This window comes from Chlorocebus sabaeus, chromosome 4 (genome assembly GCF_047675955.1).
Source record: "Chlorocebus sabaeus isolate Y175 chromosome 4, mChlSab1.0.hap1, whole genome shotgun sequence".
NCBI classification, from domain to species: domain Eukaryota; kingdom Metazoa; phylum Chordata; class Mammalia; order Primates; family Cercopithecidae; genus Chlorocebus; species Chlorocebus sabaeus.
The window spans coordinates 17,737,398-17,761,179 of NC_132907.1; the positions used below are offsets into that span (position 1 = coordinate 17,737,398).

At 44.4% G+C, this 23,782-nt stretch overlaps 1 protein-coding gene and 1 non-coding gene across 2 annotated transcripts in view; one reads left to right on the top strand and one right to left on the bottom strand.

Moving 5' to 3' along the window:
* LOC119618313 (uncharacterized) overlaps positions 1–23,782 on the top strand; it is a 115,885-nt gene that overhangs the window by 1,046 nt on the left and 91,057 nt on the right. The window lies entirely within an intron of this gene.
* Positions 14,099–14,230, bottom strand: LOC119618398 (small nucleolar RNA SNORA18). Its single transcript, XR_005234710.1, has one exon. It is a non-coding gene; the product is annotated as a small nucleolar RNA SNORA18 (small nucleolar RNA).

A 23,782-nucleotide genomic window follows, 5' to 3' on the forward strand; every position in this document is an offset into this window, starting at 1 on the left:
AATGCATATACAAAAAAAGTCTCATCAATCTCTGCTATTCTTACTAAACTATGATGAAACACATTCTTAAAATTAGTAGACTTTATAATCCAGTTTATATTATTGGCTTTCTTTTTACGATTAGTATACAAGTCACAGATATTGTGCACTGTAGTAAAGCACAACGGGAATTAGTTGTTCTTTTACATTTATTCACATTTCTAAACACAAAACCGTTCGAATTAGTCTTGTATTGTTAGGTTCAGTAATAAACAGCTGTTTATTCAGATGACAGAACAGTACTGAACTAAGCTTCAAACTTAGCTCAGTATTATCTATCTTAAAACTCTAAGCTTCAACACTTGATTCAGTATTGTCCTGATATTTGAATAAACAACCCCCCCAAAAAATTTTTGAGACAGAGTCTCACTCTGTGGCTCAGGCTGGAGCACAGTGGCACGATGTCAGCTCACTGCACCTCCGCCTCCCAGGTTCAACTGATTCTCCGGCCTCAGCCTCCCAAGTAGCTGGGATTACAGGCACACACCACCAAGCCCTACTAATTTTTGTATTTTTATTAGAGCTGGTGTTTCTTCATGTTGGCCAAGCTGGTCTCAAACTCCTGACCTCAGGTGATCCTCCTGCCTCGGCCTCCCAAATTGCTGGGATTACAGGCGTGAGCCACTGAGCCCGTTAGGTTTATAACATTTTGTACAGTTTGTTATGTGAAACCACAGATTTTCAAAGTTTACAACTGTGAATTTGTGTCAAATCTCAAATGCAAGTCAGAGACACATTTTGAAAGGCAAAAAGAAGAGAAAACCCATTTCAAATCTGAATTAGGGGGGGCTGGGAATGGTGACTAACGTCTGTAATCCCAGCACTTTGGGAGGCCGAGGTGGGTGGATAGCTAAAGGTCAGCCATTCGAGACCAGCCTGGCCAACATGGTGAAACCCCATCTCTGCTAAAAATACAAAAAATTAACCAGGCGTGGTGGCAGGCACAGGTAATCCCAGCTACTCGGGAGGCTGAGGCAGGAGAATCACTTGAACCCGGGAGTCAGTGGTGGCAGTGAACCGAGATTGCACCACTTCACTCTAGCCTGGGCGACAGAGCGAGACTTCATCTCAAAAATAAATATATAAATAAATGTAAATAAACAATGTTATAAGAAATATTTTATATACATGTATATTAAAATTATAATATTTTGTTAAGTGGTATTAAGAGTAAAACTACATGAAATTATATTGATGGGTATAAAATTTTATCTTATCAGAATACTGCTAGAGAAAATTGGTTCACAGTTACAGGAGTGATAAGTATTTCCTCTCAATACACTGGCCACTGTGTTTTGTTGAATGAGATGTTTCAGTGTTTCTTGTTTGTGCTATCTTAGTAATTGTTATCCTAGAAATGAAAAGAAACAAACCAAAATTCCCGTGATAGGTGACTATAGTACTCTACAATTCTTTATTTAGGTCTGTATCTGATTGCCAAGCAAGATCTCTCAGTGTGTAAGTTACTCCCTGGGAATAAGCAAAGCTACAGAAAAACCCCACATACACCATACCAGCCTTCAAACGGCTTAAAACTATTTTCTGTTTGAAGTTTTTAGAACTATTGTGCATCGTTAGGTAATTCAGGAAACGCTTTAACTCTTTAGTACTTTTCATAAAAACTATAATAGTTTATTTACATAGTGATTTTCAAATTATATAGCATTTTCTTACCTCATAATAGCCATGAAATGTAACTATGAAAGGAATAAGCATCTTTAATTTATATAGGAGAAAACAGCAGTCCAGATTAGTTAGGTCACATATCCCAGGGTTGGGAGTAGGGAGCAACTTCAGTTCCAGGGTCCATTTGCGAATCCACTGGTGTCTCAGTTAGATTCTCCCAGAAGCAGACACTGAGAAGTTAGAAATGCAAAAAATGTATGGGGTGCTGGGCGCGGTGGCTCATGCCTGCAATCCCAGCAGTTTGGGAGGCTAAGGTGGGCGGTCACATGAGGTCAGGAGTTTGAGACCAGCCTGGCCAATATGGTGAAACCCTGTCTCTACTAAAAATACAAAAATTAACCAGGCATAGTGGTGCACACCCGTAATCCCAACTACTTGGGAGGCTGAGGCACAAGAATCACTTGAACCCGGGAGGTGGAGGTTGCAGTGAGCCGAGATCGTGCCACTGCACTCCAGCCTAGGCATCAGAGCGAGACTCTGTCTCAAAAAGAAAAAAAAAAAAGTATGGAGGCAACACCTGTGAAAGAGAAGAGGCAGAGGCAGAATCGGGCAGACTAATCCAACAGGGATTAATTAAGTTCCTCATGGCTGGGCACAGTGGCTCATACCTGTAATCCCAGCACTTTGGGAGGCCAAGGCGAGTGGATCACCTGAGGTCAGGAGTTCGAGACCAGCCTGACCAACATGGATAAAACCCATCTCTACTAAAAATACAAATTTAGCCAGGCGTAATCCCAGCTACTTGAGAGGCTGAGGCAGGAGAATCGCTTGAACCCAGGAGGAGGAGGTTGCAGTGAGCCAAGATCACACCATTGCACTCCAGCCTGGGCAATAAGAACAAAACTCTGTCTCAAAAAAAAAGAAGTTCCTCACTGGGTGGATATAGCCAGGCCTTGCTCAGTCATTGACTGGGGACCACCCTGAGAAAAGTACAGGATAAAAACCTGAAGCTGACGCTGAAGACACTAACAGGTGGGGACTGTCCACTTACCACACTCCTTGCAGCTCGGGGGTGGCTCCTTTCTAGAAGGGGGATCTAATTGACACGTCTCCACAACTGCCACAGTTTACCTTGTGTGCCTCACGGATCCACTTCATAAAAACACGTGGGAAGCATCTCCTCTAGGTCTTTGGTAGGCCTCTCTTCCTGAGGGAAAACAAAAGAGGGAGGTTATTGGGGCAAACTACAGCCTCCATAGCCATAGTTGATCTCACAGCCACAACTGGTACTCCTTTTTCTCTTTTCTTCTTAATTTTTGTTTGTTTGTTTGTTTAAGACAGAATCTTGCTCTGTCACCCAGGCTGGAGTGCAGTGGTGCAATCTCGGCTTACTGCAGCATCTACCTCCTGGGCTCAAGCAATCCTCCCACCTCAACATCCTGAGTAGCTTGGGACCATGGGTATGCACCACAATGCTCAACTGATTTTTTTTTGTACGACGGCTGTCTCCTTATGTTGCCCAGGCTGGTTCCGAACCCCTGAGTTCAAGCCGTCCTCCTGCCTTGGCTTACCAAGGTGCTAGGGCATTTACAAGATACATAAGCAGTAAGGGTACACCTAGCCCAGCAATGGCCCTCGGAAACCAAAAGTGTTCTCCCCACTGGAGGCCACATACAAGATTCCATCTGTATCTTTTTCCTTCTAGTGAAACTCTCCTATAGTTAGGCTGGACTGTTTTTTGTTTGTTTGTTTATTTTTTGAGATGGAGTTCCGCTCTTGTTGCCCAGGCTGGAGTGCAATGGCACAATCTCGGCTCACTGCAACCTCTGCCTCCCAGGTTCAAGCGATTCTCCTGCCTCAGCCTCCCGAGTAGCTGGGATTACAGGCATGCGCCACCACGCCCAGCCAATTTTTTGTATTTTTGGTAGAGACTGGGTTTCTCCATATTGGTCAGGCTGATCTTGAACTCCCAACCTCAGGTGATCCGGCTGCCTCAGCCTCCCAAAGTGCTGGGATTACAGGCATGAGCCACCGTGTCCCGCCAGGCTGGACTGTTTTATCTACAAACAGAAGATGCCTTTTCAGAAGGAAGATGGATCCTTTTCCTGATGATCCACATGAACTGAGCCACAGATGGAACTGAATGGCTGTCAGATGGAACCAAGTTCTTCTGTTTGTCAGTGTCAACAAACTGAGAGCCTGAGACCTTTTTCTTCCACAATCACCGGAACCCAGTCAGGTTGTTTCACTCTGATCTTCAGGAACCGCATGCATCTGTTTTCTAGCAAGTGGTTCTTCTTGAACATCCATGTCAGGGTGGTGGCAGGGAGGGGACATAGCTGGCTCTAGAAACCACAGAGCTCAGCGCAACCACCATGAGAACAATGGCAGTGGCAACAACACACAGGCCTGTTCTTTACTCTTAAGGGAATGTCCTGACCACAGGATGTGCAGAAACTTTACGGAGGTAGCAAGTACCTAATTTTTTTTTACGGTTTATCTCGCTCTAGAGTGCATGTGCTTTACCAGCATTTCCAGCATGTTAGTAGTCTCTTACTTACCCTGGCCTCATCAGCATGATGTCATCATTGTAATGAATGAACCAACATGATATTCTGCAGTTTGTCCAGATGGTCCCAATGCCTTCAGGCTATATTATGACAGATGGTCAAAAGTTAACATGGCCGGGCGCGGTGGCTCACGCCTGTAATCCCAGCACTTTGGGAGGCCGAGGCAGGCGGATCACAAGGTCAGGAGATCGAGACCATGGTGAAACCCCGTCTCTACTAAAAATAGAAAAAATTAGCCGGGCGCAATGGCGGGCGCCTGTAGTCCCAGCTACTCGGGAGGCTGAGGCAGGAGAATGGCGTGAACCCGGGAGGCGGAGCTTGCAGTGAGCTGAGATTGCGCCACTGCACTCCAGCCTGGGCGACAGAGCGAGACTCCGTCTCAAAAAAAAAAAAAAAAAAAAAAAAAAAAGTTAACATGGCCCTGGAGCACATTGTTGCTGATCTTCTTTCCTAACTGATAGAAAAGAACACATTTGCCGAATCAGTGGCTGCATACTGTGTACCAGCAATTGTATTATCTGTTTTAGCAAAGATACCACATCTAGCCTAGCAGCTGTGATCAGGTCTATTTCTTGGTTGAACATTAGTCTCCAGGATCTGTCTGGGTTTTGCAAGGACCAGACCAGCAAATTAAACAGAGGTAGGACAGGGACCAGCATGCCTGCATCTTTAAGAATGGCCCTAATTTCTGCCATCCCTCTCCAGGATTATACTGGTTTGGATTCACTATCTTGGTGGGAGGGAGGCAGTTTGGGAGGCTTCTACCAGAACTTCCCCACTGTAATAGCCCCCACCAACAGGTACAGCCTGTGGGTTACTCTGCCACAGTGTCAATCCCAATGAGATATTTGGGGACCAGGGAAATATTCACCATGTGATTTCATAGACCACTGGACTCACTCTTGGGCCAGGGCTTCACTTACTGGCCCCTGTAGGCCCCCACTCTTAACACAGCCCATGATGATGTTTCTAGTCATTGGGTATCTGTGTCAACTTGGACCCTGTCTCCAGAAGTCCTTGGAATGTTGGAGTAAATCCCTCACTCCAGTGAGCAGTCACTCACGTCTTCCACAGAAGAACTGGAGAAATCACTATGTATTGCAGGGTTCTTGGTACTGGGATCTGGCCATGTCTTAAAGCAATGGACACTAGATCTGAAAACTGATTTAGGTGCAGAAACTGGGCAAGATAGATCCTTTTGGGTAACTGCCCTCAGCCTCCTGCTCATCTACTCTTGCTCTGTTTTGATCAGTACATTAAGCCGTGCCTGTTGGCTGCCCAGCTATTCTGCTCCTAGGGATGTTGTTTTCCATTAACCATAACCGTGGACATTGTGACCCTCTGAATTTTGATGGTGAAATGGTAACACCTGGCCTCTATTGCAGGTCTTTTCATCGTCGTTGCTATTTGTGAGCCAAATTATATGACTGCTTCACTGACCATTAACCCTGGCCTGTGGAGGAGAGCCACACTGAACTCATCACCATGCTGGGGCCCCTCCCACCGTCACATTACTAGTGCTCTTGGTAAATATGTGTCCTTTGAGCTTTCCTGGAGAACATTACTCCTTATTTTGCCCCGTGTAATTTATCCATTCCAGCATTCCCACTTCCTGAGCCTTTTACTCCCTTTCTCTTCCCTATTCCATGGGAAGCATTTTAATAGTCTCTGTGAGGGCCATTGCTTTTTTCAGGCTTCTAGGAGTACCCTGGTAGCAAGTTTCATTATCCCCTAGATGCAACCTCACTCCTTGCAGTTTGGTAGCAAATACTTTCTTGAAGGGGGATTTGAGCAGTTCATGTCCTGATCTGCTATGAGTATGCTTTTTGGTATTTTACATTATGTCAATTATGGTCAGTTATCCTTGTTTTCAACTCCCGAGTGGCTAGAGAGGAAAAGGAAAGAAATGATTTGAGGAAAGTTGGGAAGCTCTGCACAGTGATGCCTGAGAGACCTGGCACCACTTTGGGAGACATGGTAGTTAACTCTGCACATGTTCTTCCTCAGCAAGGGGGGTTTTCCCAGAAGGGACACAAGAGGAAATCGTACTCAGTGGAGTAAATGGAAAGAAGAGGGAGCGTGTCTGCCTGGCTCCTTCCTCTCTGCTTTCCTCAGAGTCAGGTTTCACCCCACAGGGAGTTCACACTTCCATGTTGCCTCATCCAGCCTTTCAGGAAGCCAGAGTCTGTGGTCCAGTGTGGCATTTCAGCCAACCTAGAAATGGAGGGTGACTTAGCACAGAGAGGTTCAACAAAGTGGGGCATGCAGGCCACTGACCTCTGCAAGGGCAGCAGTGCTGGGGTGCTCTGGAATACAGGCAGTGCCTTCGGAAAATAGGGCAATTGAAGACAGTTGAGAAAGTGAACAAAGTTTACATCTAACAAATTTTAAAGTTTTATTATTTTTATTTTTGTATTCTTGGGTCTCACTATTTTGCCCAGGCTGGAGTGCAGCAGCTATTTGCAGGTTGGATCCCACTACTGATCAGCACTGGAGTTTTATTTTATTTAATTAACTTATTTATTTTGAGACAGAGTCTCGCTCTATTGCTCAGGCTGGAGTGCAGTGGTGCAGTCTCGGCTCACTGCATTCACGCCCTCCCAGGCTCAATCGATTCTGCCACCTTAGTCTCTGGAGTAGCTGAGACTACCTGTAGGTGCGTGCCACCATACCCAGCTAATATTTTATTTTTTGTAGATACGAGTTATCCTATGTTGCCCAGTCTAGTCTCCTACTCCTGGGCTCAAGCGATCCTCCCACCTCAGCCTCCCTAAGTGCTGGGATTATTGGTGTGAGTCACTGTGCCCAGCCAACCTGGACTATTCTAAAGTTTAACAGTGCCTGAGAGCATTATGCTTAATTAAAGACTAGCTGGGTGTGGTGGTTTACGCCTGTAATCCCAGCACTATGGGAGGCCGAGGTGGGCGGATCCCTTGAGTCCAGGAGTTCAAGTCCAACCTGGGCAGCACAAAGAAACCTCCATCTCTACCAAAAATACAAAAATTAGCCAGGCATTATGGTGTATACCTGTAGTCCCAGCTGCTTGGGAGGATGAGGCAGGAGGATTGCTGGAGCCCGGGAGGTGAAGGTTGCAAAAAAATAATGACTTTTAGTGTTTTGTTTCAATAATGACGCATGTTCACTGTAGACCAATTTAAAACTATAGATAAACCAAAGCAACAAACTTTTTCTTTTTCTTTTTTTCTTTTTCTCTTTTAAGAGACGGAGTCTCGCTCTGTCGCCCAGGCTGGAGTGCAGTGGTGCAATCACGGCTCGCTGCAACCTCTGCCTCCCAGGTTCTAGCAGTTCCTGCCTCAGCCTCCTGAGTAGCTGGGACTACAAGTGCACACCGCCGTGCCCATCTAATTTTTTGTATTTTAGTAGAGATGGGGTTTCACTGTGTTACCCAGTCTGGTCTCAAACTCCTAAGCTCAGGCAATCCACCCGCCTCACCTCCCAAAGCGCTAGGATTATAGGTGTGAGCCACACACCCGGCCAAGAAACTTTAAATACTACCTAGAGACAACCACTTTTAAAACTTTAGTGTATGTCTTTTTATACCATTTTCTGGGCTTCTAGGCTCATTTGCAAAAATGAGATACCACTGTAAATCCTTAGTCTGTAAATTATCTTTTTCAGGAGTCTCTCTGAACCTACTCTTCTGGCTCAGGGAGCTGTCTTATAACATAAATAAGTAAATAAACCATTTTTTTACAATGGTTGTTGAAGATACTAACAAATATTCAGAGGTGGGCACAGTGGCTTATAGCTGTAATCCCAGCACTTCGGGAGGTCAAGGTGGGAGGATTGCTTTCGCCCAGGAGTTTGAGACCAGCTTGGGGAACATAATGAGACCATCTCTAGAAAAAGAAAATTAAATTCACCTTTAGTATTATCTTATTAAAATTCCATTGGGCCAGGCGCGGTGGCTCATGCCTGTAATCCCAGCACTTTGGGAGGCTGAGGAGGGTGGGTCACGAAGTCAGGAGATCGAGACCATCCTGGCTAACATGGTGAAACCCCATCTCTGCTAAAAAAATAAAAAAAATTAGCCGGGCATGGTGGCGGGCACCTGTAGTCCCAGCTACTCGGGAGGCTGAGGCAGGAGAATGGCGTGAACTCAGGAGGCGGAGCTTGCAGTGAGCCATGATTGCGCCACTGCACTCCAGCCTGGGCGACAGAGCGAGGCTCCTCCTTTTTTTTTTTTTTGAGACGGAGTCTCGCTCTGTTGCCCAGGCTGGAGTGCAGTGGTGAGATCTCGGCTCAGTGCAAGCTCCGCCTCCCAGGTGTATGCCGTTCTCCTGCCTCAGCCTCCCGAGTAGCTGGGACTACAGGCACCCGCCACCTCGCCCGGCTAGTTTTTTGTATTTTTTTAGTAGAGACGGGGTTTCACCGCGTTAGCTAGGATGGTCTCTATCTCCTGACCTTGTGATCCACCCGTCTCGGCCTCCCAAAGTGCTGGGATTACAGGCTTGAGCCACCGCTCCTGGCCTACCTCTTTCTTAAAAAAAATAAAAATAATAAAAATAAAATAAAATAAAATAAAATTCCATTGTGTATTTACACAATAATTTACCTTATCAGGCCCTTCAGAAGAACATTTAAGTTGTTATCACTTACATCCTTGCAGCTAAATCTTTGAGCATATCCTAATATCTGCCTGTTTTTAATGACCTATCTAAGGAATCCTTTGAAATCTATACACTTAACCACTGTGTTAGCTAAGAGCCTCCAAAAAGGCTGGGTGTGGTGGCTCGTACCTGTAATCCCAGCACTTTGGGAGTCCGAGGCGGGTGAATCACTTGAGGTCAGGAGTTCAAGACTAGTCGGGCCAACATGGTGAAACCATGCCTCTACAAAAAATACAAAAATTACTGGGCGTGGTGGCTCACTCCTGTAGTCCTGGCTACTCAGGAGGGTGAGGTGTAAGGATGGCTTAAGCCCAGGAGGTGGAGACTGCAATGAGCCAAGATTGTGCCACCGCACTACAACCTGGGCAACAAAGATCCTGTCTCAAAAAAAAAAAAAAAAAAAATTGGCCAGGTGCGGTGACTCACGCCTGTAATCCCAGCACTTTGGGAGGCCGAGGCGGGCAGATCACCTGAGGTCAGGAGTTTGAGACCAGCCTCAACATGGAGAAACCCCATCTCTACTAAAAATACAAAATTAGCCAGGCGTAGTGCTGCATGCCTGTAATTCCAGCTACTTGGGAGACTGAGGCAGGAGAATCGCTTGAACCTGGGAGGCAGAGGTTGCGGTGAGCCGAGATTGTGCCATTGCACTCCAGCCTGGGCAACAAGAGTGAAACTCCATCTCAAAAAAAAAAAAAAAAAATTCCTCCGAGAAGCAATTACAAAAATGGGATCAGATGTGCAAGAAATTTTGGGGGGAAATGCCTATGGAGGAAAATGAGAAGGAAGCTGGAGCAAGAACAGAGCAAGGATGATCCGGGTCAGACCCATATGAAGGAGAGGGAGAGGAAAGAAAATTTCAGTAAAAAGCATCTTAAGAGTAGAATCCGTCTAAGAAAGTTTTCACTAGGCCAATGGGGAATCCTCAAGGCAGAGTTACCTGACTTTTGAGTCTCACAAAAGCAGGCCTGCCTGTCTCCCTGCCACACTCAGTCATTGGCTGAGAGCAGCCTAGGGGAGTGTGGTGGATTCTGAATGCATCAGTCAGGGCCCTCAGTCTATCATGCTGGGAGATCTGAAAGGAACGTTCTCATGGCTGCCACAAACACCATCTGTGCTTTAAAAAGATTTGGTACTACTCATTCACTGATTCATGACACATTGAGAACACAAATATGAATAGGGATGTGGTGTTTACATTCTAGTAATTCACTTCAGTTTGAGTGGATTATCACAAATCATTTTTTTAGAAATAGACTTTCAGAATCTCCTAAGCAGATTTTTCAGAGTGTGGCTTTATTACGTTGTTTGAAATAATTTTTCAAATTCTAAGCTAAATAATAAATGGAGTTTGAGTTCTTCCTCACTTTGTAGTACTCCTTTCTCTATTCATCTTACCTAATGTCAAAAATCTGAATATAACTTAATAAGGTTTAGAACTGAAAGCACCTTTGCAAAATTATGACAGTAAGAGGAATCTGACATAGTTGACTTCGTCTTGCTTCTGACCTCCAAGCTGTCCTTGGTCATTCTAGTGCATTGGCCAAGCTAACTTTGGGAGAAATTTGTAGTTTAACTTGAAAGCAAGGATGATAAATAGTCTCTCCCTCCCTCCTTGCTCAGGGACTGACAACTGCCTTTGTAAGACTAATGAAAGGCCACAAGAATAGGATTGTGGGAGGGGTCTGAACTCTGATAAAATGTAGATGTAGTTTCTATTAATTTCTTACTGCTCAGAATTAATGTGGCCAGAGGTCACATGATAGGTATAGTCTCTACAGTCTCTTACAGCTCAGGAGTCATGTGGTCAGAGGTCACAAGATTTGTGACTTCCCCAGTTGCTCCTGTAGATAACATCACTATTGTAATACCTAAGATGGGTTTTTTGAGAGATTTTTCAGACTCAGTCCTACCTGGCTAGGTGACTCAACTGGTTCTGTGGCCCCATCCAGAGGCGACTCAGCACAAGGACCATTTTTCAAACCCCTGGGATTTCCATCCCCAACCAATCAGCAGCACCGATTCCCTAGCCCCCTGTCACCAAATCGTCCATAAAAACTCTAACCTGCAATCCTTTGGGGAGACTGATTTGAGTGATAACCCCAGTTCTCCCATGTGGTTGGTCTCATGTCAATTAAACTCTTGCTCTACTGCAGTGAATTCATTTTATCTGTGCGGTGGGCAAGAAGAACCTGTCTGGCAATTACAGAACCTAGAACAATAACTGCATTTCTAAAAAGTATTTTTGAGAAAAAGAATAATATACACATCCCCATATGCACATTTTGTCTTACTTTTAAATCATTATATCCCTTATATATATCATATTGCAATATATTTATGGTACTTTTTGTTTTTAAGATGGAGTCTCGCTCTGCTGCCCGGGCTGATATGTGGTGGTGCAATCCCAGCTCACTGCAAGCTCTGCCTCCCGGGTTCAAATGGTTCTCCTGCCTCAGTTTCCCAAGTAGCTGGGATTACAGGCGCCCACCACCATGCCCAGCTAGTTTTTGTATTTTTAGTAGATACAGGGTTTCACCATGTTGGTCAGGCTGGTTTTGAACTCCTGACCTCAAGTAATCCGCCCACCTCGCCCTCCGAAAGTGCTGCGATTACAGGCTTGAGTCACGGCACCTGACCAATATATACATACATGGTTTTGAGTTAAAGTTTTATAGCTGCTTTAACAAATTACCACAAACTTAAAGACTTAAAACTCAAACTTTTTAAAGTTCAAGAGGTCAGAAGCCTGAAATGAGCCTTACTGGGCTAAAACTAAGGTGTCTGAAGGGCTGCATTTCTTCTGGAGGCTCTAGAGCAGAATCCATTTCCATGCTCTCTCTAGCTTTGAGATGCTCCCCACATTTCCAGGCTGTGGCCTCCTTCCTTCATCTTATAAGCCAGCAACAGTGGGTGAAGTTCTTTTCTCAGTACATCAGTCTTTCTCAGGGACAGATCCTACTTCTATTACCACATCTCTTTCTCTGACTCTTGACTTCTGCCTCCCTATTCCATTTTTAAGGACCCTGTGATTACATTAGTCCCACCTGGATAGTCCAGGATGCTCTGTTTTTGTTTGCCTTTATTTTTAATTTTTATTATTTTTTTTAAACAGAGTCTCACTCCATCACCCAGGCTGGAATGCGACGGTGCAGTCTCGGCTCACTGCAACCTCTGCCTCCTAGGTTCAAACGATTCTCCTGCCTCAGCCTCCTGAGAAGCTGGGATTACAGGCATGCACTACCATACCTGGATGATTTTTGTATTTTTAGTAGAGATGGGGTTTAGCCATGTTGGCCAGGTCTGTCTCAAACTCCTGACCTCAAGTGACCCACATAACAGCAGAGGTCCTGCTCCTTGCAGAGAAGGGCTACCACATAGGCAATGTGCCCAGAGTAGCCATGGATAATCTATTTTAAGGTCAGATGATTAGCAATCTGAATGCCATCTGTAACCTTCATTCTCCTTTCTCCCTTTGCTAATTAACTTACATATTCACAGGTATCAGCGATAAGCACATGTATAACTTGTGATGCGGGAGGTATTATTCTGCCCCCAGGTGTTATAACCAAAGCCTCTAATACAGTGTTGATTAGGAACACTTCTGGTGTTTATTAGTAATCTTCTGGACAGTCATGAAAATAATTCTACAAATTTATCATTCTTAAGGTACTTGTCATAGATAGCTTTTCGTAGCTATATGTTATTATATAAGTTTTCTACTTTTTTTTTTTTTTTTTTTGTAGTGGCAGGTTTTCCCCATGTTGCCCAGGCTGGTGTGGAACTCTTGGCCTCAAGTGATCCACCCACCTCGGCCTCCCAAAGTGTGGGATTACAGGCATGAGCCACCACACCTGGCCAGAAAGTTTTCTTCTATCCTTTTTTTGTTGTTGAGACAGTGTCTCACTCTGTCTTCCAGGCTGGAGTGTAATCGTGCGAGCACAGCCCACTGAAGCCTCAACCTCCCGGGTCAATCAATCCTCCCACCTCAGCCTTCCTAGTAGCTAGGACTACAAGTGTACACCACCATGCCTGGCTAATCTTTGTATTTTTTGTAGAGATGGGGTTTTGCCATAGGCCGTTTTCTTCTATTCTGTGGTTCTCACACTATTACTTTGTAACAAGCCATTCTAAGATTTAAAGTGATGCAAAAACAATAATTTATTGTTACCTCTCTTGTCTCTGTAGGGCTTACTTGGTGGTTCTGGGCTTGCTTGGGTGGTTCTCACTTGGGGCTTGACCAGGCTGGATGTCCAATATGGCTTCTCCACTCACGTGTCTGGGGCTTACATGCTCCTCCATATGGCCTCTCTCTCCCACAGAGTAGCTTGTAGCATATATTGAGATAATCATATTTTTCTTCATTAATCTGTTAATGTTGATAGAATTTAATGCGCAGGTTGTTTACTAGGGTGTGCCCTTTGTGGAAAACAATGGGAGGGAGCGGAGAGGGAAGATGAAGACATCATGCCATGATGGGGACCCAACAGCCCTGACTCCATGGGGAGCTATGGAGCTAAGTTGCTCCTACAGTGGATCAGGTGTTTATGCATTCGCCCAGTCATGGGATGTGGGTTGTCCTTGGAAGAGTCAACCTTGGGTGAAACTGAAATGATTCTGTAAAGGGACTGAAAGCTGAATGAACGTTGTACACTGACAGCACTCTCAGCAGTTGAGGCAACAAACCTTTCCTTGAAAGAGGATCTGGGCTGTGCCTCTCTGTGTCTGCCGTAAGGTTCATAATATTACTATTATTAAGTCAATAAATTTTTATTCAAGAAATTTCATGTTGAGATTCCTTCCACTGTCCATCAAGTTCCCTTTAGTTGCTCTAAAGAGTTGGAGTCAAAAGTTATCTTCAATAGATTTATCTTCAAATTAACCCTTTTTAATAGAACTGATGCTTAATCCAGTTATCCTGTCAGCCCATGATTATGTTATTTTGGCTTCTTTCATCTCCTTTTAATATGGATATATTCATGAAGACTTCAAAATTCACCTATGGAAAAATCAATAATCTTTGGGATCTAATTTCTATAATCAATTTACTTTAGATTCATTTTTAGAGTAGGTGGATCTACCTGGTTCTCAATTTGATGCCCTCTCTAAACATGAATGCGTTCAATCATACTCATTTCTAAGCTATCACACTCAAGAATAATAGTACAGATCTGTGGAATATGCCAGTATCTACAGTAAAAGATAAATTATTAGGTCTTTCAAAATTTTAGCAACTGTGTTGTAGTTCCTTCCCACAGATCTAACAAATAGTCCTGCGAGTAAAGCAAAACCACAGAGTTAGTCTATGAGGAGTTTCCAGCGACATGCAGCTACAGGAAAAGCCCCAGTGGAACAGACTTCGACCAATAGTAATATTATCTATGATAGTAAAAATCTGGAAACAACCTCAATCTCCATCATATAGTAATCTATAAATGTATGTAGGATAGTCCCAACAATAAAAAAATACAGAAATGAAAATGAATGAACTAATATGACATCTGTGAAAAACTAAATTTACCATCTTTCAACATGGCTAATTCTCAGAAACATGATGTTAAGTGACAAAAATAAAAAATGAAAAAACACAAACAGAAAAAAGCATGTAGGCCGGGCATGGTGGCTCATGCCTGTAATCTCAACACTTTTGGGGGGCTGAGGAGGGAGGATCCTTTGAACTCAGGAGTTTGAGACAAGCCTGGGAAACACAGGGAGACCCCATCTCAAGAAAAAGAATAAGTATATATATTATTTCTATAAAATTTTAAAACATTTGAAGCATAACTATATATTGTTTATAGATCAAAAATATGTAGGAAAAGTATAAAAATATTCATAGAAATTTTAAACACTGAGACTGGGTGTAGTGGCTCAAACCTGTAATCCCAGCACTTTGGGAGGCAGAGGTGGGCAGATCATGAGATCAAGAGTTTGAGACCAACCTGGCCAGCATGGTGAAACCCCATCTCTACTAAAAGTACAAAAAAATTAGCCGGGCTTGTTGGTGTGTGCCTGTAATCCCAGCTTCTTGGGAGGTTGAGGCAGGAGAATCATTTGAACCTGGGAGGTGAAGGTTGCAGTGAGCTGAGATCACACCACTGTACTCCAACCTGGGCGCCTGCCTCAGCCTCCCAAAGTGCTGGGATTACAGGCCTGAGCCACCATCCCCGACCAAAAAGAAATTTTAAACACTGAATTCCTCATAGTGTCTACAAAGGAGGGGTGAGGACTAGGCTCAGGGTAAGGGATTCAGGAGGCCACAACTGTATCTGTATAAGTGTTGTTTCTTTAAAAACAAAATCTGTATTTGGGGAAAGAGAAAAAAATAAAATCTGAATTAATATGGCACTACATAGCACAATGATAATAGATAATGAAATTGGGTGTTGAGTACTTCAGTATTCATTATAATAGTTTATTTATTGCATTTTAAAAGTACTCCATAATAAAATTAATAATTAAAAAACAGGCCGGAGTGGTGGCTCATGCCTGTAATCCCAGCACTTTGGTAGGCCGAGGAGGGTAGATCACCTGAGGTCAGGAGTTTGAGACCAGTCTAACCAATATGGCGAAACCCTGTCTCTGCTAAATAAATATTAGGCGTGTGTGGTGGCAGACGCCTGTAATCCCAGCTACTCGGGAGGCTGATGCAGGGAGAATTGCTTGAACCCAGGAGGAGGTGCTTGCAGTGAGCTAAGATCACGCCACTGTGCTCCAGCCAGGGTGACAGAGCAAGACTCCATCACAAAAAAACAAAAAACCAACCAACCAACCAAACAACAACAGCAAAAAGCAAGGCTGGGTGAGTCCAAAGCGAGCAAATTGCTTGAGCCCAGGTGTTTGAGACTAGCCTGGGCAACATGACGAAACCCAGTCTCTATTAAAAAAAAAAATAACAGAAAAACGAAAAGGCCATTAAAACACGATTAATTACAACTACATTTGTTAACATGGACGTGGCCGGTCATGGTGGCTCATGCCTGTAATCCCAGCACTTTGGGAGGCCAAGGCAGGCAGATTACTGGAGGTCGGGAGTTCGAGACCAGCCTGACCAAAATGGAGAAACCCCTCTACTAAAAATACAAAATTAACCAGGTGTGGTGGTGCATGCCTGTAATCCCGGCTACTTGGGAGGCTGAGGCAGAAGAATCACTTGAACTCGGGAGGCAAAAGTTGAGGTGAACTGAGATGGTACCATTGCACTCCAGCCTGAGCAACAAGAGTGAAACTCTGTCTCAAAACAAAAAACAAAACAAAAACACCTGGATGTATTTCAAAAGCAATGTTACATGAAAAAAAAGTTGCAGTGTGGTATATACATTATGATGCTATTTCTTTCAGTTTTAAAAATAAAATGATATTCGATATTATTTACAGATCTATACTTATATGGAGACTTACGTGGTAAAAATATTTTTCTTTTTTTTATTTTTGGGACAGGTCCTCTGTCACCCAGGCTAGAGTGAGTGGACATGATCATAGCTCACTGCAGCCTCAACCACCTGGCCTCAAACGGTCCTCCCATCTCAGTCTCCTGGAACAGTTGGGACTGCAGGCACACACCAGCATGCCTGGCTAATTTTTTTTTCTTTTCTTTTTCTTTTTTTTTTTTTTTTTTTGAGACGGTGTCTCACTCTGTCGTCCAGGCTGAGTGCAATGGCTCGATCTTGGCTCACTGCAACCTCTTCCTCCTAGGTTCAAGTGATTCTCCTGCCTCAGCCTCCCGAGTAGCTGAGACAACAGGTACCCACCACCACGCCTGACTAATTTGTGTATTTTTAGTAGAGACGGGGTTTCACCATGTTGGTCAGGTGCTATTTTCTTTTTTTTAATTTTTATTTTTATATAGACAGGGCTGTCATCATTTTGTCTAGGCTGATCTCACTCTTGGGCTCAAGGGATTCTTCCACGTTGGCCTCCCAGAGTGCTGGGGTTACAGGTATGAGCCACTGTGCCCAGCCCCCCTGCCCTTTTTTTTTTTTTTGTGATTGCAAAAGAGTTAAGGGTTGCATGAATAAATTTTCTTTCCGGCAAAAATATTTCCAAACTAAAGGGGATGATACACACCAAGATCCAAATCGGTTTTCCTCTGAGAAGCAAGGGAAACGAATAGGATTGAGGAGGGATGTGAAAGAGGGATTCCAAATATTTACATTAGTTAAATCTGGATATTAAGTATATGGGTGTTTATTATATTACCCTTTGTGCTTCTTGGTATGTTTGAGATTGTTCTAAATTAACCCTTCCATTCTGCATGGTATTTCCCTTTGGTGGTAATGCGAGTAACCACATAAGTATATCTCGCCACTTGGTTGGCATAAAAAGGGAAGGCTGGGCGTGGTGGATCATGCCTGTAATCCCAGCACTTTGGGAGGCCGAGGCAGGAGGATCTCGAGGTCAGGAGTTCAAGACCAGCCTGACCAACATAGTGAAATCCCATCTCTACTAAAAATACAAAAATTAGCCAGGCATGGTGGTGCCCGCCTGTAATCCAGCTACTTGGGAAACTGAGGTAGGAGAATTGCTTGAACCCGGTAGGCAGAGGTTGCGGTGCACTGAGATCGTGCCATTGCGCTCCATCCTGGGTGACAGAGCGAGACTCCATCTCAAAAAAAAAAAAAAAACAAAAAAGATGTCCTCTATCAGTCTGTCATTTCCTTTTGTTCTGGTATACCCATTGCTGCACACATTTTTTTCAATGACTGATTTGATATCATTAGTTAAAAACTATTCCCTGAATGCTTATGCTTCCACTTATTTCTGTGGGTATGAAACTGCATTACTGTCTTGGGAGAACAGTGGAGTATTCAGGCACAGGCAATTAAGAGAATAAGCTTGATAGTTGATTCCACTATACCCGGGCCCTAGATGTTCCCTACAAAGGCCAAGGTGATGACAAGGTTTAGCGCTGGAGTGCAGTGGTACAATCACAGCTCACTGCAGCCTTGACCTCCTGGGCCTAAGTGATCCTCCTTGGGCCCAGGCATGCGCTACCACGCCAGGCTAATTTTTTTTTTTTTTTTTTAAAGACAGAGTCTCAAACTCCTGGGCTCAAGTGATCATCCTGCCTTGACCTCCCAAAGTGCTGGAGTTACAGGTGTGAGCCACCTCGCCTGGCCAGTATTCCATATGTTATTCTCTGATCTTTCTTAATTCACATATCTGTTTTGCATAGCTGCCATATGTATGTGAAGGGCCAATGGAAAACTTCCCCTTTGCTCTTGAAGATTTGCTGAAATCAGCTGACAATAGTCAGATTAATAGGATAAAAGACATACACAATTTTATTTTAATGTGCATAGCATGGAATTGCAGATTGAGTACCCAGTAACCCAAACCCAAGTACAGAAGCTTACATACTCTTTTTCAAAAAACACTGGAATAGAGATAGAGTCTCGCTGTGTTGCCCATGCTGGTCTCGAACTCCTGGGCTCAGGATGCTTCCTCCTGTTCTCCCAGAGTGCTCGAATTACAGGTGTGCGCCACCAGGCAGGCCTACATACTCTTTTTCAAAAGGGAGAGGGGAGATAGGGAATGTAGACAATTCATTTGAGAGACAGAAAATGTTTTTTTTTTATTATTTGTTGAGACAGAGTCTTGCTGTATTGCCCAGGCTGGAGTGCAGTGGCACCATCTTGGCTCACTGCAACCTCTACCTCTCCAGTTCAAGCGATTCTCATGTCTCGGCCTCCCAAGTAGCTAGGATTATAGGCACATGCCATCACGCCTGGCTAATTTTTTTGTATTTTTAGTAGAGACAGGGTTTCATCGTGTTGGCCAGGCTGGTCTCAAACTCTTGACCTCAGGTGATCCGTCCACTTGGCCTCCCAAAGTGCTGGGATTATAGGCATGAACCACCGTGCGTGGTCATGCCACTGAGGGTTTTTTTCTATTTTAATTTAATTTAATTTTTTGAGATGGGTGTCTCACTATGTTGCCCAGGCTAGTCTCGAACTCCTGAGATCAAGCGATCCACCCACCTTGGCCTCCCAGTGTGCTGAGATTACAGACGTGAGCCACGGTGCCTGACCAAATGATTATTAGGGAGAATAAATACACAGGAATTAACTTCTAATGATCCTGTTTGTGAAAATGTCCCTCCAGGTGTGGTTGAATTTCTGTCTTTTCTGAGATAGACAATGAGATTTCAGCAAGGGGAGGAAGGCAATTGTGTTTTTTTGTTTGTTTGTTTGTTTGTTTGTTTTGAGACAGAGTTTCACTCTTGTCGCCCAGACTGGAGTGCAGTGGTGCGATGGCTCAGTGCAACCTCCGCCTCCTGGGTTCAAGCGATTTTCCTGCCTCAGCCTCCTGGGTAGCTGGGATTACAGGCGCCCACCATCACACCTGGCTAATTTACTTTTTTTTTTTTTTTTTTTTTTTTTTTGTATTTTTAGTAGAGATGGGGTTTCACCACGTTGGCCAGGCTGGTCTGGAACACCTGACCTCAGGTGATCCACCCACCTCAGCCTCCCAAAGTGATGGGATTACAGGTGTGAGCCACCGCGCCCAGCCTTTTTTTAATTTTAATTTTAATTTTTTGAGATGGAGTCTCGCTCTGTCGCCCAGGCTGGAGTGCAGTGGCATGATCTCAGCTCACTGCAACCTCCGCCTCCTGGGTTCAAGTGATTCTCCTACCTCAGACTCCTGAGTAGCTGGGATTACAGGTGCATGCCATCACGCCCTGCTAATTTTTGTATTTTTAGTAGCGACAGGGTTTCAGCATGTTGGCCACGCTAGTCTCAAACTCCTGACCTCAAGTGATCCACCTGCCTTGGCTTCCCAAAGTGCTGGTATTACGGGTGTGAGCCACTGCACCTGGCCCCCAATTGTGTTTCTTTTGGAAAGAAGCTCTCTTGATCAGATAGGGAAATTCCAGAGAGAGTCCCTCCCTGCACTTGGAGTGCAGGGGACAAGACAAAGTTTCAGGGACCTTGATTCTGAGGCAGCTTCTAAACCTTCTCAGCATGTCAAAGCATAGTCTTTAGGGTATCTCTTTCTGAGGATCACCACCTACATAAGGATTTTGTTGTCTTTTTATTAAACTTCAGCTACCACTTTCATGTGTCCACCTAGTTCATGCACTAGTCAGTGTTTCATAGTTTTCTGTCTTGACAATATACCAGTTTGCTCAGCCTTACTTCTATTGTTGAACTTTTGAGATTTTTCCAATTTTCCAGTTTTATAAATAGCATTTCTATGACCATCTTTGTACATACTACTTCTTTTCTTTCTGGTCATTTCCTTGAGCTTAATCCTACAAGTGGAATTAGTGGGCTAAAGGGTATGAATAGTTTTAGGACTCTAAATCCATATTCCAATATTATATCAATTTACTTTTGACCTAACAATATTGAGTTTACTCATTGTCATATATTTCAAAAAAATGTAATAGACATATAATAGTTATTAAAAGTATCTTAATTCAAAATTTTCCCAGGCTGGAGTGCAATGGCGCCATCTTGGCTCACTGCAACTTCCACCTCCTGGGTTCAAGCAATTCTCCTTCCTCAGCCTCCCGAGTAGCTGGGACTATAGGTGTGTGCCACCACACCTGGCTAATTTTTGTATTTTTAGTAGAGTCAGGGTTTCACCATGTTGGCCAGGCTGGTCTCGAATTCCTGATCTCAGGTGATCTGCCTGCCTCGGCCTCCCAAAGTGCTGTGATTGCAGGCGTAAGCCACTGCACCCAGCCCTTTTTTTCTGATTATTGAAAATAATACTCATTGTGGAAAAAAAAAAGTAAGTGAAAGTGCCCCGGAAACCTCCACCCCGCCAAAAGGTAACATGTTGCCATTTGGCTTACAGTCTTTAACTTATTTCATATACATGGGTAGTTTCATTCTTTTGTTGTCATTTTTGTTTTGTTTTTTTGAGACGGAGTCTGGCTCTGTCACCCAGGTTGGAGTACAGTAACGTAATCTTGGCTCACTGCAACCTCTGTTTCCCAGGTTCAAGCAATTCTCCTGCCTCAGCCTCCCCAGTAACTGGGATTACAGGTGCATGCCACCACGCCCAGCTGATTTTTTGTATTTTTAGTAGAGGTGGGGTTTCACTGTGTTGGCCAGGCTGGTCTTGAACTCCTGGCCTCAGGTCATCCACCTGCCTTGGCCTCCCAGAGTGCTGGAATTACAGGCATGAGCCACTGCACCCAGCCAGAATACTTTCATTCTTGAAACATTTGGAAGTTCTTTATAAACCCATCCAATCGGCTGGGCGTGGTGGCTGACGCCTGTAATCCCAGTACTTTGGGAGGCCAATGTGGGTGGATCACTTGAGGTCAGGAGTTTGAGACCAGCCTGACCAACATGGTGAAACCCCGTCTCTGCTAAAAATGCAAAAATTAGCCAGCATCGTGGTGCACATCTGTAGTCCCAGCTACTCAGGAGGCTGAGGCAGGAGAATCACTGAACCCAGGAGGCAGAGGTTGCAGTGAGTTGAGATCATGCCATTGCACTCCAACCTGGGCAACAGAGCGAGACTCTGTCTCAAAAAAAAAAAAGAGGCTGGGCCCTGTGGCTCATGCCTGTAATCTCAGCACTTTGGGAGGCCAAGGTGGGTGGATCACGAGGTCAGGAGATTGAGACCATCCTGGCTAACACAGTGAAACCCATCTCTACTAAAAATACAAAAAATTAGCCAGGCATGGTGGCGGGCGCCTGTAGTCCCAGCTACTCGGGAGGCTGAGGCAGGAGAATCGCGTGAACCTGGGAAGCGGAGCTTGCAGTGAGCCGAGATGGCGCCACTGCACTCCAGCCTGGGTGACAGAGCGAGATTAAAAAAAAAAAAAGAATTGGGCCCAGGAATCTACACTTTAAAAAGTGCTCTGAGTGATTCTAGTTGTAGGTAGGGTTGAAAATCCACAAGTTATTCTAATTTCTAGAATGACTGGTCTACACCTGCTTGTTTGTACTTTTTTACAAATCACTTTCTTCTTAATTCCCTACAAATTGGACTGTGATTCTTCTGATTTTTTTGAAACCCATAACTTCCCTTAGATCTGATTCAACAGTATTCAGTCCTAAGAGTGGGTGGTACATCTAGAAATTGGCCTTTCTGCCTCTGATGTACTTTTGGTGTTAATTTACAAGTTTCATATTTGGTTATTTCAGAGTTTTATGTTTGCCAGTGTATGATTTTTCTTTTATTTATTTATTTTTTTGAGACAGAGCCTCACTCTGTCGCCCAGGCTGGAGTGCAGTGGCACCGTGTTGACTCACTGCAACCTCCGTCTCCTGAGCTCAAGCAATACTCGCCTCAGCCTCCCAAGTAGCTGTGATTACAGGCACCCGCCACCATGCCTGGCTAATTTTTGTAGAGACAGGGTTTCACCATGTTGGCCAGGCTGGTCTCGAATTCCTGACCTCAGATGATCTGCCCGCCTCAGCCTCCCAAAGTGCTTGGATTACAGGCGTGAGCCACCATGCCTAGCATCTTTTTTTTCTTCTTTTCTTTTCTTTTTTTGAGATGGAGTCTTGCTCTGTTACCCAAGCTGGAGTGCAGTGGCATAATCTCGGCTCACTGCAACCTCTGCCTCCCAGGTTCAAGTGATTCTTTTGCCTCAGCCTCCTGAGTAGCTGGGACTACAGGTGCACACCACCATGCCTGGCTAATTTTTGTATTTTTAGTAGGGACAGGGTTTCACTATGTCGGCCAGGCTGGTCTCAAACTCCTGACCTCGTGATCCACCCGCCTCGGCCTCCTATAGTGCTGGGATTACAGGCGTGAGCCAACGTGCCCAGCCTTTTTTTTTTTTTAAACAGAGTCTTGTTCCGTCGCCCAGGCTGGAGGGCAGTGGTGCAAACTCTACTCACCGTGACCTCTGCCTCCCTAGCTTAAACCATCCTCCTACCTCAGCCTCCTAAGTAGCTAGGACTACAGGCGCATGCCACCATGCCCAGCTAATTTTTGTATTTTTAGTACAGACAAGGTCTTGCCACGTTGCCCAGGCTGGTCTCGAATTCCTGAGCTCAAGAGATCTGCCTGCCTCAGCCTCCAAAAGAGCTAGGATTACAGGCATGAGCTACCACACCCAGCCTAGTGTATGATAAGTATTTCTGTATTGCAAACCGCCCCCAAGATTTATCAGCTTAAAACAATAAAAACCACTTATTTGTTCTGATGCTGCCATTCAAGCAGGCCTGGGTGGGGCCTGCTAGTCCCTGCTCCATAATGATACTGCCTGGACATGCTTTACTCACACGTCTGCTGCCTCACTTGCCTTCAGTGCTCTAACAGAGTAGTTGGACTGTTTTATACAGTGGCTCAAGGGCCCTTGAGATGGGGTAGAGACGGGGTTTCACTCTGTTGAGAGAAAAAGTGAAAGCCACCAGGTTTCTTAATACCCAGGCCTGCAATGGGAATGTTGCCATTTTTGTCACATTCTGTGGATGAGAGCAAGCTCCAGGCCAGCCCAGATTAAAAGAGAGAAGAAATAGATTCCACTCTGGATAGAGAAGAAGAGCATATATGAAGATGGATGGTAGGTTTTAAACAGGGAAAGTATACCAGCCACATGGAAGATAATATTTTGAATCATGGATTGAATAAATGGATTAATGGATAAAATAGGACAAAAATATTTTAAAATATACAAATAGTCCTTAGACAAATACAGATTTAAATCTTTTATATAAGGGAATGTATTATTATTTATTTATTTATTTAATACACAGTCTTGCTCTGTTGCCCAGGTTAGCATGCATTGGTGTGATCTTGGCTCACTGCAACCTCTGCCTCCCAGGCTCAAGTGATCCTCCCACCTCAGCATCTCCAGTAGCTGGGACCACAGGTGTGCGCTGCCACGCCTGGCTAACGTATGTGTGTTTTTTGAAAATTTTTTGTACAGACAGGATTTCAGCATGTTGCCCAGGCTGGACTCGAACTCCTGGGCTGAAGTGATCTGCCTTCCTCAACCTC